The sequence below is a fragment of the Mastomys coucha genome, unplaced genomic scaffold (genome assembly GCF_008632895.1).
Source record: "Mastomys coucha isolate ucsf_1 unplaced genomic scaffold, UCSF_Mcou_1 pScaffold1, whole genome shotgun sequence".
NCBI lineage: Eukaryota > Metazoa > Chordata > Mammalia > Rodentia > Muridae > Mastomys > Mastomys coucha.
In genome coordinates, this window is record NW_022196891.1 from 53,304,971 (window position 1) to 53,332,330 (window position 27,360).

At 46.2% G+C, this 27,360-nt stretch overlaps 1 protein-coding gene and 1 long non-coding RNA gene across 6 annotated transcripts in view; one reads left to right on the forward strand and one right to left on the reverse strand.

Annotated features, from left to right (window-relative positions):
* Positions 1 to 27,360, reverse strand: part of Fam163a (family with sequence similarity 163 member A) — a 94,599-nt gene that overhangs the window by 34,592 nt on the left and 32,647 nt on the right. The window lies entirely within an intron of this gene.
* The window catches only part of LOC116101760, a 17,615-nt gene continuing 947 nt past the window's right edge, over positions 10,693 to 27,360 (forward strand). Inside the window, exon 1 of the long non-coding RNA XR_004122916.1 lies at positions 10,693 to 11,167. This is a non-coding gene — a long non-coding RNA (uncharacterized LOC116101760). The remainder of the gene's footprint in view (positions 11,168 to 27,360) is intronic.

Below are 27,360 nucleotides of genomic sequence, written 5' to 3' on the forward strand. Positions count from 1 at the left end.
AAAAAAAAAAAAACAATAAAACAAAACAAAACACTCAAAAAAATGAGAAAGGAAGGAAGGAAAAAGAAGAGAAAAAAAGAAAGAAGAGACAGAGTCAAAGACAGAGAGAGCAAGCTTGACATGCATGGCAGCCTATGATCCCAACACTTGAAAAATGGAGATAGGAGGACTAAGATTTCAAGGTGATCATTCCCTACATGATGAGTTCAAGGTCAGCCTGGACTACATGAGACCTTGTCTCAATGACAAAAATAGCTCAAAGCTAGCTGCTGCGGTGGCGGCTGCTACTACTACAACTACAACAACAACTACTACTACTGTTTCAGAATATAGGGTTTATTTAACCTTGCTCTGAGTCAAATTATTTTTCTGTGTTTATAGTCAGGCTGCTTTTGTGTCAGCCATATGGGATGGCTGGTGGACATAAACGAATGGGTTACAGCCTAGCTAGGGGTGAGCTCATAGTTTTTTCCCTTCATAAACTGGCCCTGAAAAACATTCATAGCCATAACTTTTAGCTCCTGAGTCTAGGCTACGGCCCTGATTGATCAGTCTTGGGCTGCACGGTCAATAGTCAGTCCTACTTAACTGGAGTCTGAGTGGTTTGTGTGGCCAGACCCCAAAACTTCCTATGGGTTCTGCCTGCTTTAAAAAAATGGAGTAATTTATTTTTTATTTATGTGTATGTGTGTGTGCCTGGGTGAGTTTATGTACACGTAAGTGTCCTTGGAGGCCAGAGAGTATGAGATTACCTACAGCTGGAGTTAGAGGCCATTGTGAGCCACCTGATGTGGGTGCTGGAAATGGAACTCAGCTCCTCTCGAAAAGCAGCAAGTACTCTTTAACTACCGAGCCATCTCTCCAGCCCTCATTCTGTTTTCTTATATCACCAGGAACTACCTGCTCAGAGATAGCCCCACCCACAGTGGGTGGAACCCTCCCCACTTCGATTATGGATTGAGAAAATGTCCTATAGACCCACCTACAGGCAATCTGATGGAGGTATTTTCAAAATTGAGAACTATAGATAATGCTAGCTTGTGTCAACCTGATGAACAACCAAGAAGCAGAGAGGCTTGTGGGAAAGTTCTGGCCACAGAGAGGCCCACCTGGGCTCTCTGTGTCAGTGTGGGCCTGGAGGATGAGGCTGTCTGTTAGGGCTCTAAGAACTAAGCCTTAGATACAGCACGTGGACATAGACTGTAGTTTTCCTTGCTGGTTGGACATACTGCCTGGTAGGTGAGGCAGGCATGAGAGCTGTGCCTTCCACTTTAAGCAGTCAGAGCCGGGGTGACTTGATTGCACACTTTTTGGGCTTCTTTTTTGATGACATCGCTCCAATCTCTAGCCCTCCATTTATGTGTTTCTATACATTGCTAAATCAGATAGCATACATCAATTTATTCCAACCTTGCAGGATCCCTGGAATGTGTCATGTCTGCCAATGTAGACACAGAGAAACAGAGGTTGAGAAATGTCAACGGCTAGCTTGTTATGGCTAATAGTATTAATTTGGAAGAATCTAGAGTCACATAGGAGACAAGTCTTTGGTGTGCCTTGAAAGACTGTCTAGATCAAGGTTGATCTCTTGAGAATATCTGTGAGGGAGGATCTTGCTTAGGTAGGCAGGGCCATTCCCCAGGAAGGGATCCAGGACTGTATGAAATATGAAAAGTCAAGCTGAAAATTAACATTTATAGCTCTCTGATTATTTTTTTAAATAAGAATCACATATATGAGTGCTCTGCTGCATGTATACCTGAATGCCAGAAGAGGGCATCAGATCCCTTTATAGATGGTTGTGAGTCACTATGTGGCTAGGAACTGAACTCAGGACCTCTGGAAGAGCAGCCAGTCTTCTTATCTATTGAGCCATCTCTATATCTCTGCTCTTTGATAATTGAGGGTAGATGTGTTGTGACTGGCTGCTTCAAGCTTCTGCTGCCTTCACCTTCCTGCCATGATGGAGAACCCTTGAACTGTGAGTTCAACTAAGCCCTTTGTCCCTTGAGTTGCTTTTGTCAAGTATTTCATCACAGCAGTGGGAAAAGGACCAAGACATTGTCCACAATTGCTAAGAGGCAGGGGTAGGCTCCACACCCAAGTCTCTATGCCCCCATCTCCCATGATATGTTGAATTTATCTGGCTATCAAGATTCACAATGATTTTTTCATGTTTTGGTACATACAAGTAGATGGTAGTTGTGGTGGTTTAAATATGCTTGACCCACAAGGAGTAACACTATTAGGAAGTGTGTCCTTGTTAGAATAGGTGTGTTCTTGTGGATGAAGTGTGTTACTGTGTAGGTGGGCTTTGAGGGCTCCTACAGTTCAATCTCTGCTCGGTGCAGAAGAGTTCCCCTTCTGGCTTTCTCTGGACCAAGACGTAGAACTCTTGACTCCTCCAGCACTGAGTCTACCTGTAGGATGCTATGTTTTCCATCAAGATGATAATGGACTGAACCTCTGAAACTGTAAGCCAACCATAGTTAAATGCTTTCTTTTATAAGAGTTATCGTGGTCATGGTGTCTCTTCACAGCAATAAAACCCTAACAAAGACAGTAGGTCAGTGGAAGACAGGCCTTTCCGGTGAGGGTCAGGCTACAGATGCTCTCTTGGGAAAGGTTAGTGGACTCTGGATAGTTAGCAAACATGGCCTGAAAGGAACCGTCATTTCAGAGAAAATTAGTATGATTTGGATTCACCAAATGAACAAGCCAGGGGATGGTGGGACTGATGGAAGATTAAGTACTTTCAAAATAGTTCCTTTTGGATGGAGGGCTTTGATGTTTGCTCGTTCTTGACTGATCAAGGGCTGGAGAGAGACTGAAGGCCAAAACTGCCCACCAATAAGCAAGCACACTGTAAGAAAAAGTGATCCCACAATGGTTGACAAATTTACTTCTAGGGAGAAATGCACCCATTATTTGCTGAGAATTGTCTAGAGAACAAAGCTCATTTATTAACTTGTCTTTGCAGTCTCTGGTCTGGAGGAGCCATGTCAAGAACTCTGTAACTGTCCAGGTCTCCACACTCCATCCAGACCCATCTCCACAGGCCTAATGATCACACACACACACACACACACACACACACACACACACACACACACACACACTATGCTAGTCCCTACCTAAGAACTGCTCTGCTGGTCTCTGTCAAGACAGCCATTACTGCTTTCCACTGTCTTCCATCTTGGCCCTGTGGTGAGCTCCTCCTTGAACCTCAGTGCCTTAACCAGTCCCTCCCCGCTCCACTCTGCCACAATTAAGTTCCCTAAATCAAGGGATCAAGCCCCTCTCATGTTCCCTCTCCTTCTCAGGACAAAGCCTGGCATTCTAGGGTAGCTGTGGCAAAAAAGATTGCCCAATTTTCTTTATTATTATTTTATTTATTTGCTGACAGTTTCATGTAGATATATAACATATTTTGAATATACTTATCCCTTATTCTTCCCTCTGATCCCCTCCCTCTCTGGAAAATTCCTTTCTCACAATATATCCCCCTCCAGATCCAACCTTTTGTTACTGTGATATGACATTGTTCTCTACAAATATGTTAGATCCCATTGATCACTATCCTGGGGTGCATGTGCCCTGTGTACTGTAGCTTGGACACATCTGAGACTAGACCTTGTTCTCATGCCCATGGCTATGACAGTTTATGTACAGCTCTGAATACTTCCTAATCTCATCCCACCTGCATATCTGCTGACTGGGTGTCCTCTATTGGCATCGCTCCCAAGGTTATGTCTTATTTATGTCATTGCAGACTCATTTAGTTGCACCCAACAACCAGGGAGATGTCTGGGGGCAGGGTCTATGTCTCTTCATTTCTATGTCTTTGGTGACCAGCACATGGTAAGAGCTCTGAAAATACCAACCGAGAGAACAAATGCATTCAGGTACCCTGACCTGTTATTTATGTCAATTTTAGATCAAGCAAGTCTCAGAATAGACATGTTCAGGATGAACCCTCGAAGCTCAAAGGCCTAATAGCCCAGCTAAATGGCTTACTCTATTTGCTGTAAATTAAGAGCCTTGAGCTAAAGAGATTGTTTAGGGGCTGGGAGACTACAGTCGGGTTTGCTGTCACTCCTTCCAGGGCCACTTAATGCTTTTGAAATAATCTCATTTCAAACATCAGTAATTCAGATTTGGATGTCAAAGGATGTCGAGGTTCGCCTAATGGACATTATCAGATTCATCCTCTTACAGTGACCGTGACTGGAGGGTCTTGTACTCTCTTCCTGCTGCCAGCCTGCCGTTGGCACAGTGCAGATAGTACTTCAGCACCGTGCTGTCCTCACCAACAACTTCCAATACCAGACCGTTGAGAGTAGACCTTGGCTCCTGAGTGTGTGAGGGAGAGATTTGGGATAAGAAATGCCAGGGCCCACAGAGGCACCAGGCCCTACTGGAAATGTTCAAGAATTGGGGCTTGAAGGGTGGATTTAATTCCTGGTTCTGTGTGTAACCTTGAGTTAGTTTCTCTCTTTTAAATGGGGCTAATTCTTTTATATGTTTATGAGTTGTCTTAAGGATCAAATGACACAATTATGTCGAAGGTTCTAGGCAGTTGGCACATAGATGTAGCTGAAATTCTGAGAGAATGAGCTAGGGGATGGATCCCTCTTTGCTATTGAGCACAGAGTTTTGTTTGAAACCACAAGTGCTAGGCCCTGCTCCAGCTACCTAAAAGCTGGGTTAGGCTCCAGTTCAGATTTGAGAAGGCTTTTCAGGCTGGCAACCCAAGTGGGTGGCTGCCCTTGAAGTAGCCTTCCTTTGAGCTGTCTAGAAACTTTTGCAGATCTGTGTGCCAGGTTCTTGATCTACCCTAGCAGATCTGGGACCCTGTCATACTCTAGGGAATGGGATGCCCAGCAGAGAACACTCCTCAGGGTAAATTCATGAGTAGCTCTAGGAATCTTTTGTGTGTTTTTTTTAGGTTTGGAAACACCTGAACAAAAATGATGTGTGTGTGTGTGTGTGTGTGTGTGCGTGCGCGTGCGCACACATGTATGTGTGTGGCATATATATGTCTCTGTGTGTACATATATGTGAGAGTCGACATTGGGTGTCTTCTATTGCTCCCACTTAAAAAAATTTCATTGCGTGTATACATGTGGGTGCACACATATCACAGCACACATGTGAAGGTCAGTAGACAATTTATGGGAGTCGGTTTACTCTGAGTGGGTCCCAGAGATCAGGCGCAGGTCTTCTGTCCTGCCAGCAAGAACCCTCACCCACTGAGCCATCTTATCAACCCTCTACATTGGTTTTTGAGTCAGGTCTCTTACTGAATGTGGAACTCACCTCTTTGGCAAGGGTAGCTGGACAGTAAGCCTCTGGGATCCGCCTTTCCCCACCTCCTCAAATGTGCCATGGGTACAGGTACACACTAACTCACTTTTTATGTGGTTTCTGGGAAGCTGAGCTCAGATTCAAGTCAGTAGGCAAACAGGCTACTGACTTGAGCCATCTTCCCAGCCCTGACTTTTTAGATTAATACAATAAATTGGTTGAGATTTAGAAATGTATATTAATAGTTTCTGGCAAGGGTGTGGGGAAATGGTCATAAGCGCACTGCTGTATAAGGGTAAACAGAGCCAACCTCTCTGGAAGGCAATTTGGCAACATGAACTGGTTTTAGAGATCAAGAGCTTGGCAATTTCATTTCAAGCATTTATCATAAATGATCATGACTACAGGAAAACTTCAAGTCCAGTAATATTCCCTGCAGCCTTCTATTCGAGGGCAAAATCGGAAGTTATCTAATGCCTAACACAACAGAAGGTAACTATATCACCTTCCATGTGGAACACTACAAAAAGCATCAATGTGGGTACCACTGCCGCTGAGCAAGCAGGCTACAAAACAGTGCTAACTCCAAATGACGACCTTGAAGTGTGTTCCCAAAGAGAAGCAAGTGTGCACTCACAGAGCTGGAGCATACCCCGAAGTGTTAACTTTTGCCTCCTTTTTGTTTTATTCATTAGAAGGAGTCTTGCCTCAGACTGGTGATCCTTCTGCTTCCGCCTCCTGAGTGTATTACAAGTGTTCACAACCCCACCCACCCCGCATACTTTTGTTTTTGAAGGGCGGGATTATAAATTATTATTTCCTTGTGGCAATTGTCAGTGTTTTCTAAGTTTTGCATGGTGAAGAAAATGTTTGTCCGAGTCAGGGCTGGGCAGCTCAAGACAAACAATGTTGCCAGAAAGCTAAGAATTGCTAGGGTCATCAGAGAGGGTCCACAGTAAAACGAAAAGCCAGGGGAGTGCCTTTTTGATCCTGGCCTGGATGTTCTTTCAGTTTATCAAAGGAGGCCTCAGCTGGAGGATGTGGGCGGAGGAGAGACTGCAGCACAGACTTCCACTCTGGCTTAGAAATGCCTGTATTTATAGCCTGTGCGGTGACCTTTCTAGTTGATTGCAATTTACGGTTTTCCTAATTGGTTTTCTCGAAACAAGCAGTTGGTAACTCATATACCAGCAGGGTTCGGGCAAAGGGATTTGGAGTGGGGGGGGTGGGGGGAAGGGGCTTGAACCATTCCCTCTGCACAGCTTACCCCTGACATACTGAATTACAGCACCTTTAATTGATCTGTGAGTCACAGCAAGGAGATGGCGGAGAAGCTGGGCTTGAAATGAGTAATCTCTTTATGGTCTATATTTATATGTCCTCCCACCGTGGCGTGTGTGGACAATTTCTAAGACTGGGCAGCTTCTCTTTGACATTTGGGACCACCTGCCTGGTAGCCAGGCAGCAGAAGCGTCCAGTGTGTTTGACAGAATTGAAGGGATAAGACGGGGAGAATGAAAGCCACTTAAGTCAGTGTCCTAAAATAATCACAAGAAAGGGCTGGAAGGAAAGGAAGACCCAAGCCTGCAGCTTCCAGCCTTTGCTCCCTGGGATGTGTCATCAGCCGTGGGCCAGCTTCTTCAGGACATTCCTCTGGCTGGGTTGTAAAAACAATCTAGTCAATGTTTATTTTTCCTTCTGGTTTTGTGTTTTCTTCAGAAGCTAAAAGGTTATTTTCTTTTTCTTTTTGAGTTTATAATTCCATTTCTCTTTTCCCTTTACTTCCTCCAAGCTCTTCTACATTCCCCCTCCCTGCTCACCTTCAAATTCATAACTCCCCCCCAACTGTTATCACATGTATATGTGTATATGTATAGACATCAATATCCCTGGATAGAATCTGCTCAGCCTGTATAAGGTTACTTATGTGTATGTTTTCAGGGCTGACCATTTGGCACTGGACAGCCAATTGGGGTGCTCTTCTTGGACTGGGCCACTTCTGTCCCCAGCTTTCCCCAGTTGCCTGTAGCTAGCTCTGGGTAGGGTTAGGTTCCATGGACTTTCCCCCATCCACCTCAGCACATCCATTGGTGCTATGTTCAGCACACATTTGGGAAGTCACATTGGTGAGATTTTATGGGTATAGTTTCTAATATCATGTGGAAACATAGCAAATTCCCCATCATCTAGCTCTTACAATAGCAAATTCCCCATCATCTAGCTCTTACAATAGCAAATTCCCCATCATCTAGCTCTTACAATAGCAAATTCCCCATCATCTAGCTCTTACAAACAAGTACACCCATGCCCTACCTTTCCCAAACTTCCCTGAGCCTTAGGTGTGGGAGTTTTGTGGATATATATCCACTGGGACTGAGCTCCCACAGCTCTGCATTTTGATTGGCTGTGGGTTTCTGTAGTAGTCTCCGACTGTTGTTTTCCTTGATGACGGGTGAAGACTTACACTTACCAGGCTAGACCCTGGAGAAGGGCATGGGGAGTTTTGAGACAGGGACCATCCTGTAAGGCATGTTTCCTCTGTCTGGGTATGTAAACATCCAGGGCCATGCTAGACAGAGTGGAAGGAGCTGCTCAAGAGGTAAGGGAACGTAACCCAGCATGTGCTTGCATGCTAACTAGAATTTAGCTCTTATTTTTCTTTTCTCTTCCATTCCCCTTCCCCCTAACTCCAATGACAGGGTCTTGCCTGTCACCTTGGCTCACGTGGTACTATATAGATCAGTTTGACTTCAAACTCAAGATAATCCTCCTGGCGGGGTGGTGGTGGCACATGCCTTTAATCCCAGCACTTGGGAGGCCAAGGTAAGCAGATTTCTAAGTTCGAGGCCAGCCTGGTCTACAGAGTGAGTTCCAGGATAGCCAGGGCTACACAGAGAAACCCTGTCTCCAAAAAAACAAAACAAAACAAAAAAGATAATCTCCTTGACTCAGGCCCCAGAGTGATGGGATAGCAGTCAAGAGCCACCATGCCTGGCTGGATTGCGATCATCTTCATAACAAATTCTACCATGCAGAATTTCCTTTGTTTTCAGGTTCAAGATGAACTCGACCAAGGACACGGAGTGTTGAGTGTAAGGAATTTGGGACTGCACATTCTTACCTCCTCCACCAGCTGCTCTGACAGAGAAGATGGGAATACCTCAAGGTGAGGATGCAGGGAACTCTAGCTGTGGCTATGTCATTCCTGGAGAAGACAGTGGGTTCTGGACAGCTCCAGGTTCTCATGTGTGAAACAAATGCTTGCTTTCCAATGTAACCAACTGTGCACAATCTCCAGTATCTTGGCTGCCTTCTAATCCTGCAGTTGCTTGGTGTCAACCAGGACCAACTTTCACTCCCACACGGAAGAACCAGACTTTTGGTAGCTTCAGCGGAGCCAGGATTCTTTCTTACAGGATCCTATTTTAAATATGTCCTCTGGGTGAAGACAGACAGTATCTGAGCAAAGCAGGTCGGACTAGGGAAGCGTTGTTCACAGCTGCTAGCCTAGCCCTCCAGGAAGTTCCCCATTTCTTATGGTTTTGACCTGAGCAGATGTGGGGAAACTGCAAAACACACAAAAAGAATAATAAAATGTGCCGGGCAGTGGTGGCGCACGCCTTTAATCCCAGCACTTGGGAGGCAGAGCAGATGGATTTCTGAGTTCGAGGCCAGCCTGGTCTACAGAGTGAGTTCCAGGATAGCCAGGGCAGAAACCCTGTCTCGGGAAAAAAAAAAAGCAATAATAAAATGTAAAGCATGTGGCAGTCTCCATATTGGCCAACCATCCATTCAGCTTTAGGACCAGAGTTCCGGGTCTGTTACTTAATACTATGTGACCACTTGGGTATGCTTTAAAATCTTTCTGTGCCCTGTTTTTTTTTTTTTCTTTTCTCCTAGACAAATAATAAAAAATTTCCTCTACTATTTCAACAGGATGTTGAGAGGTATAGGAAAGACAATTATGTTTGGATCTCTTTTGAATCAAAATCAATTCTCATTCTCCTCTGTCTCTCTGTACTAGGGATTGTACCCTGGGCCTCTCCTGTTAGGCAGGCACTCTACCCCTGAGCTACATCCCCAGCAATTCTATTTATTTAATCTTTGTGTGTGTGTGTGTGTGTGTGTGTGTGTTTTGAGTGCCCATGCACCTATGCCACAGTGTGTGTGGGTGTCTGGCTTTGCAGAGCATCTACCTTGTTTTGGGAGCAAGTCTCTTTGATATTCATCGCTGTGTAAGTTAGACTTCTAGACATTCCTGTCTCCACCTTCATATCTTGCTGTTGGAGCCCTGGGATTACAGACACACACAACTGGGCCCAGACTTTACATGGGTTCTTGGAAGACTCAGGTCTTCATGCTTTCATGGTTAAGTGCTTTAGCCTCTGAGCCATCTCTCCAGCCCTTGCAACACTCTTTTTGTCTCTCTCTGTGTGTCTCTTCTCTGTCTCTCTGATTCTTTTTCTGTGTCTGACTCTCTGAGTCTCTCTGTCTCTCTGTGTGTGAGTGTGTGTATGTCTCTGTGCCCTGGCTGTTCTGGAATTTGCTCTGTAGAACAAGCTGTCCTTGAACTCACAGAGATCTGCCTGCCTCTGCCTTCCGAATGCTAGGATTATAGGCATTGGCCACTAAGCCCCACTTTTTTAATGAGCTGGGTTCAGGCTGCTAGGAACACAAATCTCCAGGAATGCCCAGGTCTGCATGGACGCTGAAAACAATTATCATGAGCATGGTGAGACTCATAGGGACACGTAGGGGTGGGAGGCTGGATTGCAACTCTGACTTTGCCTCTGAAGGGGAAGGTGATCTTGACAAGTTCTTAAACTTTCCTAAGGAACAAATGGCTTTCACTCCTGCAAAATGAAGAGGTAGACTCAGAATCTTCAAGGTCTGCTCTCTGCCGTTCTTAATTTTCAAGCCAGAAGGCTGCCTATTGGGGCAACCTAGAAAACTGTAGGCTCTGGAAAAAGGAGAGAGCAGCAAGTGCCGAATGCGAATGGCCGGGAAGGAAGAAGGGTACACGAAGCTGTCCAGAAGCCGGGACACGGACTTTGAGAATCCAGATGCCTACGATGTCCACCAGCTTTACCTATCAAGTACCAAAAGCTGTCTGCTTCACCTGGCCTGCCCAGTGACTCAGACCATACTGCCAGGCCTTACTGAGTACTTCCTGACCAAGCCCTTCTGGGCTCCCTTCCCCCTATCCTGTTGCTACCCCAGGTTCCCTCCCATTAGTGCCCTTCTCATCCCTTCTACATCCACTAATTCAATGAGTCCCGGGTCTGTTGAATTAAGCCAAATGCTGTCCCTGCCAGAATCCTCTAACAGCTCTAATTGGAAAAACAGCCCCAGCCTCTGCCCATCAAAGCTGATTATATCCGTGAGCAGAGCGGCCTGGTCCTTGTCCGGGATGCGCGTTTCACCCTGCCCTGAGCTCATCCTGCGTTCCCTGGGGCAGCGCAGGAGTCAGCTTGGGAGAGGTACCTTCCCTGCTTGAAGGAGCAGCAGCTGGCTCTAGGCTTCTCTGACCGCATAAACAAATTTGTGCGCATCACAGGGAACTGGAAACAACTCATGCTCAAGGCAAGAAGTCATTTTTCTCGTCCCTGCATTCACTTTTCCCTTCCACGAATCCCAGAGGAATCTACTAAGCTGGAGGTATGGATTCACTCCAAGAAAAGGTACTCTTGCCTCAGGGACCATCCGGAGATCTCACAGTCCAACCACACCCCAATTCCCAAGAGCCTGCTCATTTGAGGCTGCACATTTGAATCCTATTGGGGGACGGAGCGATTAGAGCGGTCAACCAATCAAGAGCAAGTATCATTGGCTATGACAAAACGAGCTTGAAGAGTGGCAGGTTTGGGCCATCACCCTTTATTCTGAACATTTCCATCACCATCAAATCCTTGACGCAGGCATCCCATTTCCTCCTTGAACACAGCTATAACACTAATCTTCCTTGCATCTCTGTTAAACCACTGGTTCGAAGAGCCATCCTGCATATATGCATTGCTTTCTACTTCGGTTACCAGGAGACTTACGTGATGCACACAGGATGCTGTTTCTTTTGAGATCTCCAAGCACCAAAATTTATAACAGCTTCTTGGGTTTTTGCCACACTTGGGGACTAAGAAGTGCCCTCTGTCTTCTCATGGCTGAGACGCTAAGAGCACTCGGGTCATTTGGAATAAGTCTGGGAATACAACCCTAGTCTGGCTGATATAACTAGAAGTAATCAATGTTTAACCAATGTTAAGAAGCTTGGTTGATTTGGCATGAAACCTAAGAAACCATACAGATGGGCAGCACTAAACATCGTGGGGCAGGTACCATCCTGGGGCAGGCACCCGCACAGGAGCTACGCAACCTCCAGCAAGCATCAGGACCACCTGGAGGATTTAGAGCCAAGCTCCAGGGTGTCTAATCGCTTGCATGTCGAGTTGGGCTTGAGGTTCTGCATTCCTCAGTTCTCAAGTGATGCTGATGCGGTGTCCACACACACAGAAGCATATGTACAGATATTCTTGGTTAGTGCCTCCTTCGTTTGACTAGTGGCCCCAGCAAGGAAGAGCTGTCACTTATGTGTTATGCATTTGGCTTTATGTACTTCCTTCTTTTTTTCCCTTTGAGACAGGGCCTCTCTCTCTCCCTCTCTCTCTGTAGCCCAGACTGGCCTGAATCTCACTATCTCCCAGGCTAGCCTTCCAAGTACTCAGATTATAGGGATACCCCACCAGGCCTTGTTCACATTTTACTCCTGATGGATTAACTTGAGATCTTGTCTTGATCACAGCCATTGGTAAATAACACTGCTTACATTTCCATAAGCATGCTTTATATTCAAATTTTCCATTTCACACTTGAGAGTGAAGATCCACAATTCCTTAACGTGCTTCTAACAGGGTATAATCAAATCACACAGAATCTCTGAACAGAAGTGAGATTGAATTTACAGATTACTTTCTCCTTCTGGTTATGGGCACCCTTCTGGTTATGGGCACCCTTCTGGTTGGTTATGGGCACCCTTCCTTCTGGTTATGGGCACCCTTCTGGTTATGGGCACCCTTCTGGTTGGTTATGGGCACCCTTCTGGTTGGTTATGGGCATCCTTCTGGTTATGGGCACCCTTCTGGTTGGTTATGGGCACCCTTCTGATTATGGGCACCCTTCTGGTTATGGGCACCCTTCTGGTTATGGGTACCCTTCTGGTTATGGGCATCCTTCTGGTTGGTTATGGGCATCCTTCTGGTTGGTTATGGGCATCCTTCTGGTTGGTTATGGGCATCCTTCTGGTTATGGGCACCCTTCTGGTTGGTTATGGGCACCCTTCTGGTTGGTTATGGGCACCCTTCTGGTTGGTTATGGGCACCCTTCTGGTTATGGGCACCCTTCTGGTTGGTTATGGGCACCCTTCTGGTTATGGGCACCCTTCTGGTTATGGGCACCCTTCTGGTTGGTTATGGGCACCCTTCTGGTTATGGGCACCCTTGAGGTTAGTTTCTCTATGACATAGATCTGTGCCCTTTGGCCCATCACGAGGAGGATTCCCCTTTGAACCTGTGTTGTATCTTATATTCATTCAAGCCTGCCTGGCCCCAACTCCCTAGGCCTGCACTCCAGATGCTTAGCCAAATGTCAGCATTGGGTCACACCAGGGCATTCTTCAGAACATACATTGTCTGTGGAAACAATTGCTATCTTCCAGAAATAAATAATATCATCATATGAGGAATGATATACAGTTATATATAACTCTGTATGTTATATAGTATTCTCATGTTATGGAATAAAATACTCCAGACAATCCTACTGACTGCACAGATTGTCAGTAGTATTACAAATCAATCTAAAACATCAGTACAGGGGGCAGGGGGCTGATTTTCTCAGGAGTTGATTTTGGGGGGGGGGTGGGTTGAGATGGGTTTTTCTGTATAGCCTTGGTTGTCCTGGAACTCACTGTGTAGACTAGGCTGCCCTCAAACTCAGAAATCCAGAAATCCACCTGCTTTTGCCTCCCAAGTACTGGGATTAAAGTCATGTGCCTGGCTCAGGAGTTGATTTGATCAAACCACATCTCTAAGGTTTTAGCCACACATGCATCCATTGCTTGGTACATGTATAATTCCCAGACTTAAAGTTCTACTGGTCGTTCTAGAGGCCTTGTGACCTCTTCTTGAAAACAACAGAAGTCTGTTAGGTACAACAAGCTATCACAAGCCACTGGGAGCGGATAACAGGAAAGAGAAGTGTCTGTATCCATTCTGGTTTCAGCCTGAGATGTCCAGAAGTCTAACCAGGCTTCCCTGAAACATTTCAGCCCATTCATTTGGCTGAAACATCCTCTTGCCACTGCCTGGGCTCTGAGACCCACTAACCTTGTCCCACCGGGACTCTGTGGGAGGATTCAGCTCTCCGTGTCACTGAAAAGCCTCCCAAGTGCTGGGATTAAAGGCATGCGCCACCACCGCCCGGTTGCTTCCTTGTTTATGCCTTTAAAAAACTTCTCCAGCCATGAGGATGATGCTTGACCATTCCCTGCCTTCCCCAGTCAGCCTTCTTTCTCCTCAGCCCTGTGACTCCATCTCAGAGCTTGCATCAAGCTTGTGCCTGGCTGGCTGGCTGTGTCCCACTGGGTTCAAAAGGACAGTGTTAATAGGTAGGCATGTGCTGTACTGGGTCTTACTACAGGTCCCTGGGCACCTCCTGCCTCTGTCTTCCCTGATGCCTCATGCACAGACACGCAGTGCTCACCCTGCAGACCTGTGAGCTTGTGGTCTGTATGAATAGCTACAGATCCTTACCCCCTTTCTCATGCTCACCTCAGTCTCCACCAAGCCATTTTTCCTGCCCAGAATGCTGTTAACTTTCCTGCCACTGTTTGTCAGGAAGTCCAGACTGATAGCTCAGTCCCTTGCCCCACCCCGCCCCAGATCCTATGGTTAGAACAACTTCCTCCTCCTCTCTGCTGTGGGCAGGCAATGCTCTATTTCTGTGCAAAACTGAAGAATAAATTGGTGTCCCCGTCAGCTTCCATACCCTCCTGTCCTCTCCAATACCTCATGGCTGGAGGTCATGCTTTTTATAGCTCTCACTCCATGAAGGGATGTTCACACACAGGTAATGGCTGTACCAGGCTGTGGGTTCCCCTCCTTTCCTCCCTCTGCTGCTCTGGGGTGGTTTCTTCTTGGATCCAGCACCAACCTGGAGAAGAGTAAGTCTCCAGTCTGACCTTTTTTTTTTTTTTTTTCCTGGATCTAGGCTGAGAGTTAATGGTGGGAAGACTGGGGAGGTCACGACTGAAAGAGAAGGTGCTTCCTGTTATCCTGCATTGCCACACTATTTTAGGTGCTTCAGGATAGGTTTTAGATAAGGCAGGTTAGAAGAGTAGTGCACAGCCAGGCATCTAGCTGACTTACAGAGCTGCTGATTTGGCTTCTGCTTCCCTCTGAGTGTTTCAGCAAGACAAGCAAAAGAGAAATTTAATCAGCTGTAATGGTCTTAACTACTTTGTAGGTTCTTCTTTTTCCTACCCTTTATCTCCCCCCAGTTTTATCCTCTATCACTAGATATAGAAGAAAGAAGGATAGGAGGGAGGGAGGGAAGGATGGAGAGAGAGAGAGCAAGAGAGAGCGAGAGAGAGAGCAGAATCTAATTTATTTCTTCTTGTTTCTTTGAGCATGACTACTAACAAACCACAGCCAGTGCCTCTGAATGACCAACAACCACCATCTGCCTCTTGGGGCCCTACCATTCCTAAAACGTCTGAAAAGTTCCCAGAATTCCAAATATCACACAATTGCAAAAACTATCTGCAGCTGGCAAAGCCATGCCCCTGCAACAGCATGAGCAAATCAGCTGTTGCAGAGGCTGAAGCAGCCCCAGATCCCACACCCAGGGCCGAAGCAGCCCCAGATCCCACACCCGGGGTTAAAATGAAAACACTTTTTCATAATATTTCTGTGTCAGGGGGCTGGAGAGATGGCTCAGTGGTTAAGAGCACTGACTTCTTCCAGAGGTCCTGAGTTCAATTCCCAGCAATCACATGGTGGCTCACAACCATCTGAAATGGGATCTAATGCCCTCTTCTGGTGTGTCTGAAGATAGCTGCAGTGTACTTATATACATAAAATAAATATATAATTCTTAAAAAAAAAAAAAGGAAAGAAACCAAAACTCCAAAATTCACCACAGTCAGCTAAGATGACTCAGAGTTTAGGGAGAACCAACCCCTCTTCTTTTCAAGCTTTGAGAAGCACCTACTTAAAAGAGCAGGTTGAGAGTTCATAGGAGAGTCACTGCTACGTCATTACACACAGGGAAAACAGTTAGGCATCCTCACGACTCCCCAGGACAGGGATTGAACCCAGGGCCTGCCTTACTGCCCTCTCCCATGTCTCATGCATGGATGCTGACAGTAGGCCTTTGAGCTGGTGGCCTGTGTGTCCAGCTACACAGATCCCAGTAGCTTTGCTCATATTTGCCTGAGCTTTCCCTCAAGGCTTACCCAGAATGTACTATCCTTCCTACCATTAGAAAACCCAGATCAAAGCTTCTCATTTTTATCTGTGGATGATTTTGTTTATATGGACACACATGTGTATGTAGGTGCACAGGTTCTCGAGCACATGTGTGTAGAAGCCAGAGGACAACCTTTGGGTATCATTCTGGGGCACTGTCAGTCTTTCTGTTTTGAGACAAGGTCTCCCATTGCCTTGGAACTTGACAAGTAGGTTTGGCTGTCTGGTTAATGAACCTCAGGAATCTGTCACAACTCCTCAGTGTGCTGGGATTACAAGTCCATGGCACCAAGCCTAGCATTCTCTATGTGGGACCTGGCAATCAAACTCAGGTCCTCATGTTTGCATGGCAAAGACTTTATTACCTGTCGGTCAGTGCTTATCCTTCAAAGCCCCTCTGTTTTTCTTACATAGCAAGATAAGGCCTTGCTTTGTAACCCAGGCTAGTTCCAAACTCTAAGTCCTCTTATCTGAGCCGCCAGAGTGCTGGGTGTCCAAGCATGTGCCACCATGGCCACACTTATCTGAGCTGCCAGAGTGCTGGGTGTCCAAGCATGTGCCACCATGGCCACACATGATAGTAACAAAAAACCAGAGTCTCTGCTTTAATTTTGCTGTTGTTTGGTTTTTGCTTTTGTGACAGGGTCTCTCTATGTACACCATGCTGACCTCAAACTCAAAAGAGATTTGCCTGCCTCTGTCTTCCAGTCCTGGGATTAAATGTATGTGCCACCATATCCCCATAAAAAGCAGTTTCTAAGTGTGTCTCTCAGAATAATCTGAGGACCAACATCCAAGAGCATCTCCTGAGAAGAAACGTCCTGGGAGGTGTAGCAGTCTGATGGCCCCTGTGACCAGCCTAGCTCACTTCTCTTTTTCTATGCTTAATGAATTAGAAATTGGGGTCAGCTGTCTGATGAAAGGATTTTATGTTTTAAAAAACTGTAACAAAAAAGAAAACAAAGAAAGAAAAACAAAAACAAAACAAAACAAAAAAATCCACAAAACCCCAAACTTGTCATAGTAATATTTCTTTTCACTGAGCTTTTTTAAAAAAAGATTTTATTTATTTATTTATTTATTTATTTATTTATTTATTATGTGTAAGTACACTGTATGTGTCTTCAGACACACCAGAAGAGGGCATCAGATTTCATTATGTATGGTTGTGAGCCATCATGTGGTTGCTGGGATTTGAACTCATGACCTTCGGAAGAGCAGTCAGTGCTCTTAACCACTGACCCATCTCTCCAGCCCTTCACTGAGCTTTTGACAAATATTTTCTGGGAGAATTTAAATTCATGTTCAAAATTTTTTGGGCAAAATTTTAGAGGGTTTAAATTCCTAGGTCAATGCAAAGAAAACTAAATGTTTATATACATGTCAAAGACAGATCTTACTTTTTTTATTTTTTGACAGATCTTACTCATAAGTTACCCAAAGATGAAAGTAGTCCAAATATTTGTCAGTAGATGGATGGTATACTGTCCCACAATAAAAGAGAGGTACAGGCACTGTGACATACGCCGTGACATGGATGAATCCTCATGAATTATACAACGTTCCATAACGGCAGTTCTTAGAGAGGATAGGAGAGCTGCTTATTGGACATGGAGTTATATGAGAGGGATGGTAGAGATAGCTCAGCAACGGGAAGTACTAAGTGCCACTAAATTGGACACTTAATAACGGTAATTTCATCTTATATGAATTGGGGGCAGGGGACCAAGCCTAAAAGGATGGCCATCAGCATTGCTAATGAAAATTATAATTTGATAATTAACTAGGCAGAGAGTAGAGATGACATCCTTATGAAAATGAAGGACTCACTCACTCCATCAGGGCCAACACACACACACATCCCACACCATACACATTGCACCCATACATACACACACTGCACACACACCCACACACATACACACACACCACACCACACACACATGCACACACACCACACCACACACACATGCACACACACCATACCACACATACACACAAAACCTCCTATACACTAGGGAGAAGAGAACAAGTGACCAAAAGTGAGTGTTGGGCTAACAAAGCTGGAGGTGGCTTCTCTTTCTATGGCTACTGCCCAGGACTTACACGTCTTTTGTCTTGCTAGCACAGGCCCTGAGTAAACCATTCCGTGGGTAGAACATTGACCCATGGACTGGAGCAGAAATTAAACACAGGCCTCTGCTTCTGTCTACTCACGGCTCATCTGTTTTACAAATATTTACATATAAACATTTCCATAATGCTCTCTCCCTACTGAATTTATTCAGCTTCATCTGCCTTTGTATTTATAGCAAGGAATTAATCAGGATGGTCCTTCCCTGTCAAGGACTCTCTGGGATATTCTGTGGGTAAAACTAGACTAACCTCCCTGGAGTTACGTCACAAACCCGGGGGGCGTTTTTATCTTCTTTCCTGATGGATTAAAGACCTCAGCTCATTTTCTGAGAGCACTCTAAAGTCTCCCTACAAGGAGTACATGTCCTCTCCTTACCCAAGGACACCATATTCTTTTGTATTTCTATTCATCCAATTAGTCACTGAATATTGAGTGTCTGCCATATGCCAGACACCGTGCTAGCCTATCACTGGGGTGAGCACTGTATCAGGACAGACACCAGCCCCAATGACATGGGCATCGGCTCTTCAACAGGGGAATGTAGTGTGCTCTGGAAGCACTTTCCAGTAGTTTAGGGAATCTAGGGCTACAGGGAAGGTCACCCTGAGCCTGGGGGAGTGACTAAGTTAAGCAAAATGGTTAGGTGGACAGGAGTCTGCGCAGGGAAGGAACCCCAAGAGCTGGGAGAAGCAGCAGAATGTCCTGGCCATGTCCTTTGCCCTAGCTAAGAGGAGGCCAGGACATCTGTACACACAGTCATCTGGGAGGCACATCACTGTATGTGCCAGTTCAGCTCACCAGCCAAAGCTAAGCACTTCCTCTTGAGTCTAGTTAGTTCCCTGTGCCCCCTGGCCCTTAGCTATTCCCCACCCCCTCCACTCCCCATCCAGGCCATTTTCTCAAATCTCCAGATGCCACGGTTAAGGGTTTGGAAGCTCTTTGAGAATCTGATGAAAGCCATGGATACTCCTGTACGAAAAACACACACATTGATAGAATTCTGCCTATAAGTTCAGAGAATTCACCATCCCTGCCCTTCCTGATCTCCTTCCATGGGCTCAAGGCCAGGAGATTCAAGAGGCCTCTTGCATTCCATCAGACCTGACACCCATAGTTCCCATAAACTGACAGCGTCTCCTTCATGGGCTTATCCTGACCTACAGCTAAGTTCTCTGCTCCTGGCGTTCTGCCAGGAAGCTTGGACATGCTTTTTCCGTGCCCTTTGATGCTGGCTCTGCACCTTGGTCCCCTAGGTATCATTCTCTAGGTGCTGTGTTTTGCAACTCCTCCTCTCCTCTCCTCTCCTCTCCTCTCCTCTCCTCTCCTCTCCTCCTCTCCCCTCCCCTTTCCTCTCATCTCCTCTCCCCTTCTCCAACCCCACCACCACCCCCCAGAATCCTTCCATCATCCAGGTGCTACTTTTCCATGCATTCCGCCCTAACACCTTAGCATCCTTTGAGCAAAACCAGGCTAGGTGCATGTGACACATCTGTCTTCCCAGCACTCAAAGGCGATAGACCCAGGGGGACTGCGACACTTTTGAATCCAGCCTGGTCTTACACAGTGAGTTCCAGGCCAGCCAGGATCTCAAAAACAGCAGACTACTCTTTGTCTCAAAAAGAGCTTCCAGATAGGGTTCTATTTGAGCAATGTGACAGCAATGTGACAATAGTGTGATTCTTCCCCAGGGAGCGCAGTCAAACCCAGCAAAGCTGCCCAGGAATGAGGGAATGAGGAAGCAGCCGGTGCTAGGGCACACCTCAAGGAACAGAGCATGGAGAGAGATGACAGGGCAGAATTCTTTAATAGTTGCCAAAAAATTGTCTCAGTGTTGTCTGCTGCCCCTGCAGTCAGTAAAGAAACATCCGGGACTCACAAGTCCTTCTGCTGTCTGCCCTTCTCGTTTTCACTCTGGTGAGATAGCTGCCGAACACGCCTGCACTTGCTCAAAGGAAAAGCTTAGGTCCTCAGCCTTAGGTCCAAGGCTGTTCCTGGTGACCCCCAAATTGCTACTTCAAACTGTAATTTTCCTACTGTTATGAATCATAATGCAAATATTTAATATATAATCCCCAAGGGGTCGGGACCCACAGGTTGAGAACCATTGAAGGCTAGGGCCTTTCCACTTCTCCCATGGGACTCTTCAGATGAAGAGAGCAGTGAACCCTGAGTTCTAATGGGAATTTGGAGCACATCCTCTGTGTGGCAATGCCTTCACACCAGCAAATGACAGTCTGTGAAGGCGTAGGTTGCTCAGGAGGTACCCCACTGTTCAGCGAAGCCCCCTGAGCATCCTCAGAAGCCGGGGCCATTGACACAGGACAAGCTAGGGATCCAGGAGGACAGGCAGCCACTTCTAACATCAGTGACATCTCCCTTCCTCATGGGTGACATCTCCCTTCCTCATGGGTGACATCTCCCTTCCTCATCGGTGACATCTCCCTTCCTCATCAATGACATCTCCCTTCCTCATGGGTGACATCTCCCTTCCTCATGGGTGACATCTCCCTTCCTCATGGGTGACATCTCCCTTCCTCATCGGTGACATCTCCCTTCCTCATCAGTGACATCTCCCTTCCTCATGGGTGATCTGACCTGGATCTTGTTTGTTTCTTCCTTTCTTGTTTTGAGATAACAAGATTTGTGAGATATGTGAGCAGTTGTAACAGAGCCAAAATATTCTTCACCCAGTTGCTTCTAATTGTGTCTTATAAATGATTGTTCAGTATCATGCCAGGACACTAATATTAACCCCAACCCTAATATTAACCCCATCCAGTAACACTCTGACTTTACATGAACAGGGGTATGTCTGCACTTAGCTCTATGCAATTCTATCACATATGTAGATTTTGAGGATCACTACACAGTCAGTATTCATAACAACTCTGTCACATTACTTTTTTTTTCTGTTTTGATGTTCTTATGTGTGTAGTTCTTATGTGTGTAGTCCAGGCTAATCCCAAACTCACTATGTAGCCAGGGATGACCTCAAACACCTGACCTTCATGTCCTTGCCTCCCAAACACAGAATGGGCCACCACTTCCTGCCAGTCCTTGATAGCCATCACTACCTCCATTGATCTGTTAATCCTTTCTGTAATTTTGCTATCTCACAATGTTATGGAAATTAAACCATATGGCATGTAACCTTTTGAGAGAAACTTAATTTTTAGCTGGGCACAGTGCCATTCCAAACAACAAACCATGTTTCCCAGCTTCCCTGATACATGTCTGGTTCAGCCATGTGAGCAGATCCTGATAGACTGCTTTTGAGTGGAAGTGCTATTCGGATCTCTTAGAAAGCTGCTTCTTGAGACCTGACAAGCTGGAAGAGTTTCCCCTTCTGACTTTCATGCTGTCTCTCCTAGTCAGTATTAGGATGTGATGGCTCGGGTTATCACAGCTCTCTTGAACCATGAGGTGACTTTGATGCTAAAGAGATGTGTGCTCTGGAAGGAGAAATGAAAAGCTATGACCCGGAGCTCCTAATAGCACCGTGGAACTACTGTATCAGCTTGGTACTCCCTGTGGTCAGACTTCTTCAAAATGCAAGAGAAATAGACCCTTGTGTTTTTAAAGCATTTCCTCATTTGTCATATCTGGATGAATCTGACCCGAATGGACACAAGGTATTTTAGGATGTTAAGCAGAAGGGAGATGCCCTGAACCAGGCTTCAGAGCTCTGGTCCTCAAACTTCAGTATGTGTCCGAGTTACTCAACATGGATTGCTGGGCTCAGGCCAAGGGAGCTTCTGCAACAGTAGAGCTGGGTGGCCCCAAGTGGGCATTTCTAAAGAGGCCTTAGGAGATGTACTGGCTGGTTTTGTGTGTCAACTTGACACAGGCTGGAGTTATCACAGAGAAGGGAGCTTCAGTTGGGGAAATGTCTCCATGAGATCCAGCTGTGGGGCATTTTCTCAATTAGTGATCAAGGGGGTAGGGCCCCTTGTAGGTGGTGCCATCCCTGGGCTGGAAGGCTTGAGTTCTATAAAAGAGCAGACTGAGCAAGCCAGGAGAAGCAAGTCAGTAAGGAACATCCCTCCATGGCCTCTGCATCAGCTCCTGCTTCCTGACCTGCTTGAGTTCCTGACATCCTCTGGTGATCAACAGCAATGTGGAAGTATAAGCTGAATAAACCCTTTCCTCCCCAACTTGCTTCTCGGTCATGATGTTTGTGCAGGAATAGAAACCTTGACTAAGACAGGAGACATGGAAACTACCTAGGCTGCATCCTGAGCACTACTTGTTTGAAAAAAATGGACACTGACCTGGTGGCATAGGGTTGAAGTGGGGACCCAGGTCTGGGACAGAGAAGGCCACCAAATGACTTCTCAGAAATGAGACTGAAAGTAGTGGGGGAAGGAGAAATTCAGACCAGATGATGAGCGTTCCAGGGACAACAGAGGGGGCCAGACCAATGGGGTGGCCAGGTAGAGCAGAGTAGGTACCAAAGATGGCCCAGTGGAAGGATGGAAGTAATGACAAACAGGGTGAGTCCAGAGGGCTTGCTGCTTGGAAAGGAGAAGTGTGATATTTAGCAGTCAAAGTGTAAAGTACGAGCAGGAGAGGTGGTCAGACTGCAGGCTGTGAGCTGGGAAATGCCCAGGCAAGGCTGCCACCGAACAGCTGTGCAGATGTGTGGGCAGGGACAGGATCTCACAAATGTACATTGAGAAGAGAGTGGCTAAGGACAGGGCAAGGCAGAGCCGCACGGGCTGTTAGGCTGTTTGGTCTGCCTGCACTAAGATGGTTACAAATAGGCTAGCTAGAGCTCTTGCGCACCCCCCTCTTCCGTCTTGGGTTCTTTCCCCCAGAAATCAGGGCACAGCCCCTGCAGTTCTCTTAAGGGGAAACTCGTTTTTGAAACCTGGCAGTTTTTACCAACAGTTCTCTCCCTCTCCTTGCAGCTGTAGGTCTGCCAAAATCTGGACCCCATATCCAAGGCGGCCTTATAGCCAGTTCTCTTCCATTTTCCTGGCTTCTAAGATCTAGGCCAGGTTGCAAGGCATAGAGCTTCTTTCTCTCTCTACAGCTATAAGGGCAGGAAACTCTGAGTTTTCTTGGAACTTAAGGGAACCAAGGAAAGTCTGTCATCCTTCAGGGGCCCATCATGGCTGCTTGTAGTCATGATGCTATAAGTGGCCTAATAAAGAGAGGGAGGGTTTCAGGGAGATCACTGTCTCTCTGATGCTCAGGATGAATGAACTTTGGAAGAATCATGTCTCTGTTGTTAGGATCTTAGGAGGAGGGGAGGAGGGGTAAATGTTACTTCACTCCCAGGGAGGGAGTTTCAGCAACAATGTGTGTGTGTGTGTGTGTGTGTGTGTGTGTGTGTGTGTGTGTGCGTGCACATGTGTATGTGCGAATGTGTTATTGTATGTACATGTTTGAGTGGTCATGTGCCACATATGTATGTGTATGAGTAGAGACCAGAGGTTAACGACCCTGGGTTGTCTCTGTCCAATTGCTCAGTACTTTGGGATTTGGGATTAGGTGGGGATGGGTATTACTACTGAGACCACCGTCAGTGTGAGAATGGTAGATGACACAGAAGTCATTAGTCTTGTTGAAGAGAGGGAGCAGAGAGCCAGGATGTTGGGATGAGGGTCACAGGCAGGGATTCTTGCAATAGATAAAGAACTAAGTTTGGTGTAACAGAACGAAAGAGCCAGGGACAAGGGGATAGGCCAGACACTAGAAAAGGCAGTGAAGGCAGGGGCCTGAGCGAGGGTCATGGTTAGGTTTCTACTGCAGAGATAAAACACCACAATCAAAAGCAACTCGGGGAGGGAGGGGTTCATTTCATCTCACAGGCCACACTCTATCTGAGGGGAGTCGGGGCAGGAGCTCCAGGCAGGAACGTGGATGAAACAGAGATCACGGAGGTGTGCTGTTTGCTGGCTTGCTCCCCATGGCTGCTCGGCCTGCTCATAGCACTGAGGACCACCAGTCCAGGGGTGGCATATCCTACGTGCCCCGGTCTCTCATATCCACATAAATCATCAAGAAAATACCACACTTGCTTTCCCATAAGCCAATCTGGTTGGGGCATTTTCTCAATTAAGGTTGGTTTTTTTTTTTTTTTCCTTCCCAAATGCTTCTAGCCTGGGTCAAGCTGACATAAAAACAGAACAGCAAGTAAGGAAAAAGTGAGTGGAACCACAGGGCTGAGGGCCGCTTGAGAGGCAATAGGGGAGAACGGGGAAGGCAGACATTTGACAGGGAGAGAGCCAAAGAGGCCAAGGCTCTCACAGTGGTACCTCTATGAGGCCCAGAGAGTTAAAAATGATGGATTCTGAGCATGTGAGGGGTGGCGCCTTAGTGTCAGGTGATGCTCTACGGTTCCGAGTGGGTGGAGATTCCATCGGTGGGGCGCACTGGGGAAGGGACCCATGGAAACTCCATCATGGCAGGGCCTGTGAGACCACTTGGAAGCTCCAGTGACCAAAGAGGAAGACTCTGAGGCCACTGTTCAGGTCTGCCTGTGCTGAGATAGCAAGGAGCGAGAGCATCTAGCAGCTGAAGCTGTCTGAGACCGCAAAGTCAGTTGAGGCCCTTAACCCCCTTCGGTGGCCATGGGACCACGGAACTGTAAAAGCAGGGGGTTATCTAGAGACAACCAAGAATACTGAACTCTGCTTCCTTTCAAGTGAGATGTGTCCTGTTAATTCAAAAAAAGATACTTGTGGAACACCGGCAATAAGGAAAAGGGTGAAGTGATCTGCCCATGGGGTTTCTGTGTGAGCAGGGCAGGGGTACCGCCAACTCAGAGAGATGTTCAGGCAGAGTTCTTGCAGGAGGTGAGATCCAGTTGATCTTGGGGAAGTTTTTCAGATCACAGGTTTATGGGAGAAAGGAAGGAAAAGGGGAGTGTTCTAGGCAGAGGAGCAGCATGTACCAAGGCTGGGAAATGAGGAAAGACATGGTATTCTGTTTTTTTAAATTTTATTTATATTTATTTATGTGTATGAGTGCCTTTTTGCCTGCTTCTATGTCTGTGCACCATGTATGTATATGTAGTGCCTACAGAGGCTAGAAGAGAGTGTTGGATCCCTCTGCAAATGGAGTTATAGGCTATATTGGTGTTGGGAACTGAACCTGGGTCCTCTGGAAGAGCAGCGTGTGCTCCTAACTACTGAGTTGTCTCCTGCTCCCCCAAGCATGGTGTGTCTGAAGAACACAAACAATTCCAGGACGGCAGGGGCCTGGAGAAGAGAGTAGAGAAGGAGAAGAGAGTAAAGTGAGACTAGAAAGGTGTGCGCCTTTCTAAGGTGTGTGCTACCACTGCCCGGCTTTAGAAGACATTTTAATAGTCTGTCTGGATAGAGCCATGCTTGCTTCCTGCTCCACTGGAACTCAGCAAATCATTGCTGAAATTGGAGTAAAATTTTGCTCTTAGTTACTTCTCTCTGTGCTGGAACTCTGATCCTTCTTCCCTCATTCTGAAGAATAAAATGTTACCACTGCTGTACAGACCATACGAATGCACAAGAACTCCACAAGAATGGTGTGGCATAGAGACAGAAGTGTCCATGGTAGGTAGGCTCAGGCTTCTCCATGGGACATCTCATCTTGGGGCCTAGACCTTCTTCTTGAACTTGGAATGCTGCTTCACCAGACATTCCTTTTTAAAAAGTATAATTTATTTTACTACTTGCATATTTATTGTCATAGGGTTTCATGTAGGCCAAGCTGGCCCTGAACTATGTATCTGAGGGTGACCTTGAACTCTCAATTCTCTGCCCCACCTTCCTGGTACTGGGGTTCCATGTCTGAATCAACCAGCCACCTTCCCAGCAGACATTCCAATTAGCAGTCCCACCTTCCTAGCTTCTAATCCGTTTGGATAGAGAGTGAAGTTGGTTTGTTTATTTCTCTCTTTTCTCTCTTTCCTAACCACTCACATCCAACCACTCTTAGTTATGACTAAATTTACCTTTTAATTATCTCCTATTCAGGTGTCCACTTCCAAGGTCTTGACCATTGTCTGACTCCCAGCCATCTTGTCTTTCTGGGTTGTTCTTGGGCCTTCTGATTGGCCTCTTTATCCCTCTTAAACTGTCCTCCATCCCATCCATCCTGATGTCACTCATACAGGTGCCACTGGTGATTTCCAGAGTTCCTGTGCATCTGAACACTCTAGAGCAAGCTGGCCAAAGAGACTAGCCATATCAGTAGGCACTCAGCTTGCTGAAAGACCCTGCCTCACTGACTAGGGTAGAAGAGTGGTGAAGAATGATTCCGGGCATCAACCCCAGGCTTCTATATGGACACGCACACCCCCAACCTCATGCACATACACATGTGAAAATTTAAAAAAAAATAATACTATTAACACAAATAACTTCTTACTTCCCTAGTAGATCCAGTGTGCATGCACAGAAAGGATTTGAGCAAAGCCAAGGCTGGGTATCTCATGAGCACATAGTCCTTGGTGCTCTCCTACCAATAGTCATTACCCCTGGCTACGGCCTGCAGAGTTCTCAAAAGGCCTACCTCACATTATCTCAGGACTAACCAGAGACCCCTTAAATGTTGGCTCAGAAAACAATGATGAAATTCTATACAAATATATTTTACTGGATACAAGGTGTTTGGTAACTTGGTCTATGTAGGCAACTAGCCACAAACTAAGGTGTAAGAAAAAAACTGAAGAAGCAACCCAAATATCCATCAACAGAGGAATGTAAAAAGTTGGATATGTGTGCCACAGAACATTATGCAGCCTTAAAGAGGAAATCATGTTATATGGTACACTATGCATGAGATTCAAGGACATTGTGCTAAGTAAAAATAAGCCATTCACAGTGGGGCAAGTCCTGTATGAGTCTGCTTCTATGGACCATCTAAGTCATCAAAATCATAGAAACACAAAGCAGAAAGTGGCTTGCCAAGGACCATGGGAAGAATAGAGGGGGATTAGCATTTAGTAGATATAGAGCAGTGGTTCTCAACCTGTAGGTCAAGGTTATTTGGGGGTCAAATGACCCTTTCACAGGGATCACACATCAGATAGCCTGCATATCAAATATTCACATTACAATTCATAACAGTAGCAAAATTATAGTTATGAAGTAGCAACAGAAATCATTTTAGGGTTGGAGGCCACCACAACATGAGGAACCGTATTAAAGAGCTGTAGCATTAGGAAGGTTGAGAACTGCTTTGTATAGAGTGTCAGTTTTACAAGGCGAAAATGATGTAAGAGATCTGTTGCAGCTGGGCAGTGGTAGCACATGCCTTTAATCCCAGCACTTGGGAGGCAAAGGCAGGAGGATTTCTGAGTTCGAGGCCAGCCTGGTCTACAGAGTGAGTTCCAGGATAGCCAGGGCTACACAGAGAAACCCTGTCTTCAAAAACCAAAAACCGAGAGAGAGAGAGAGAGAGAGAGAG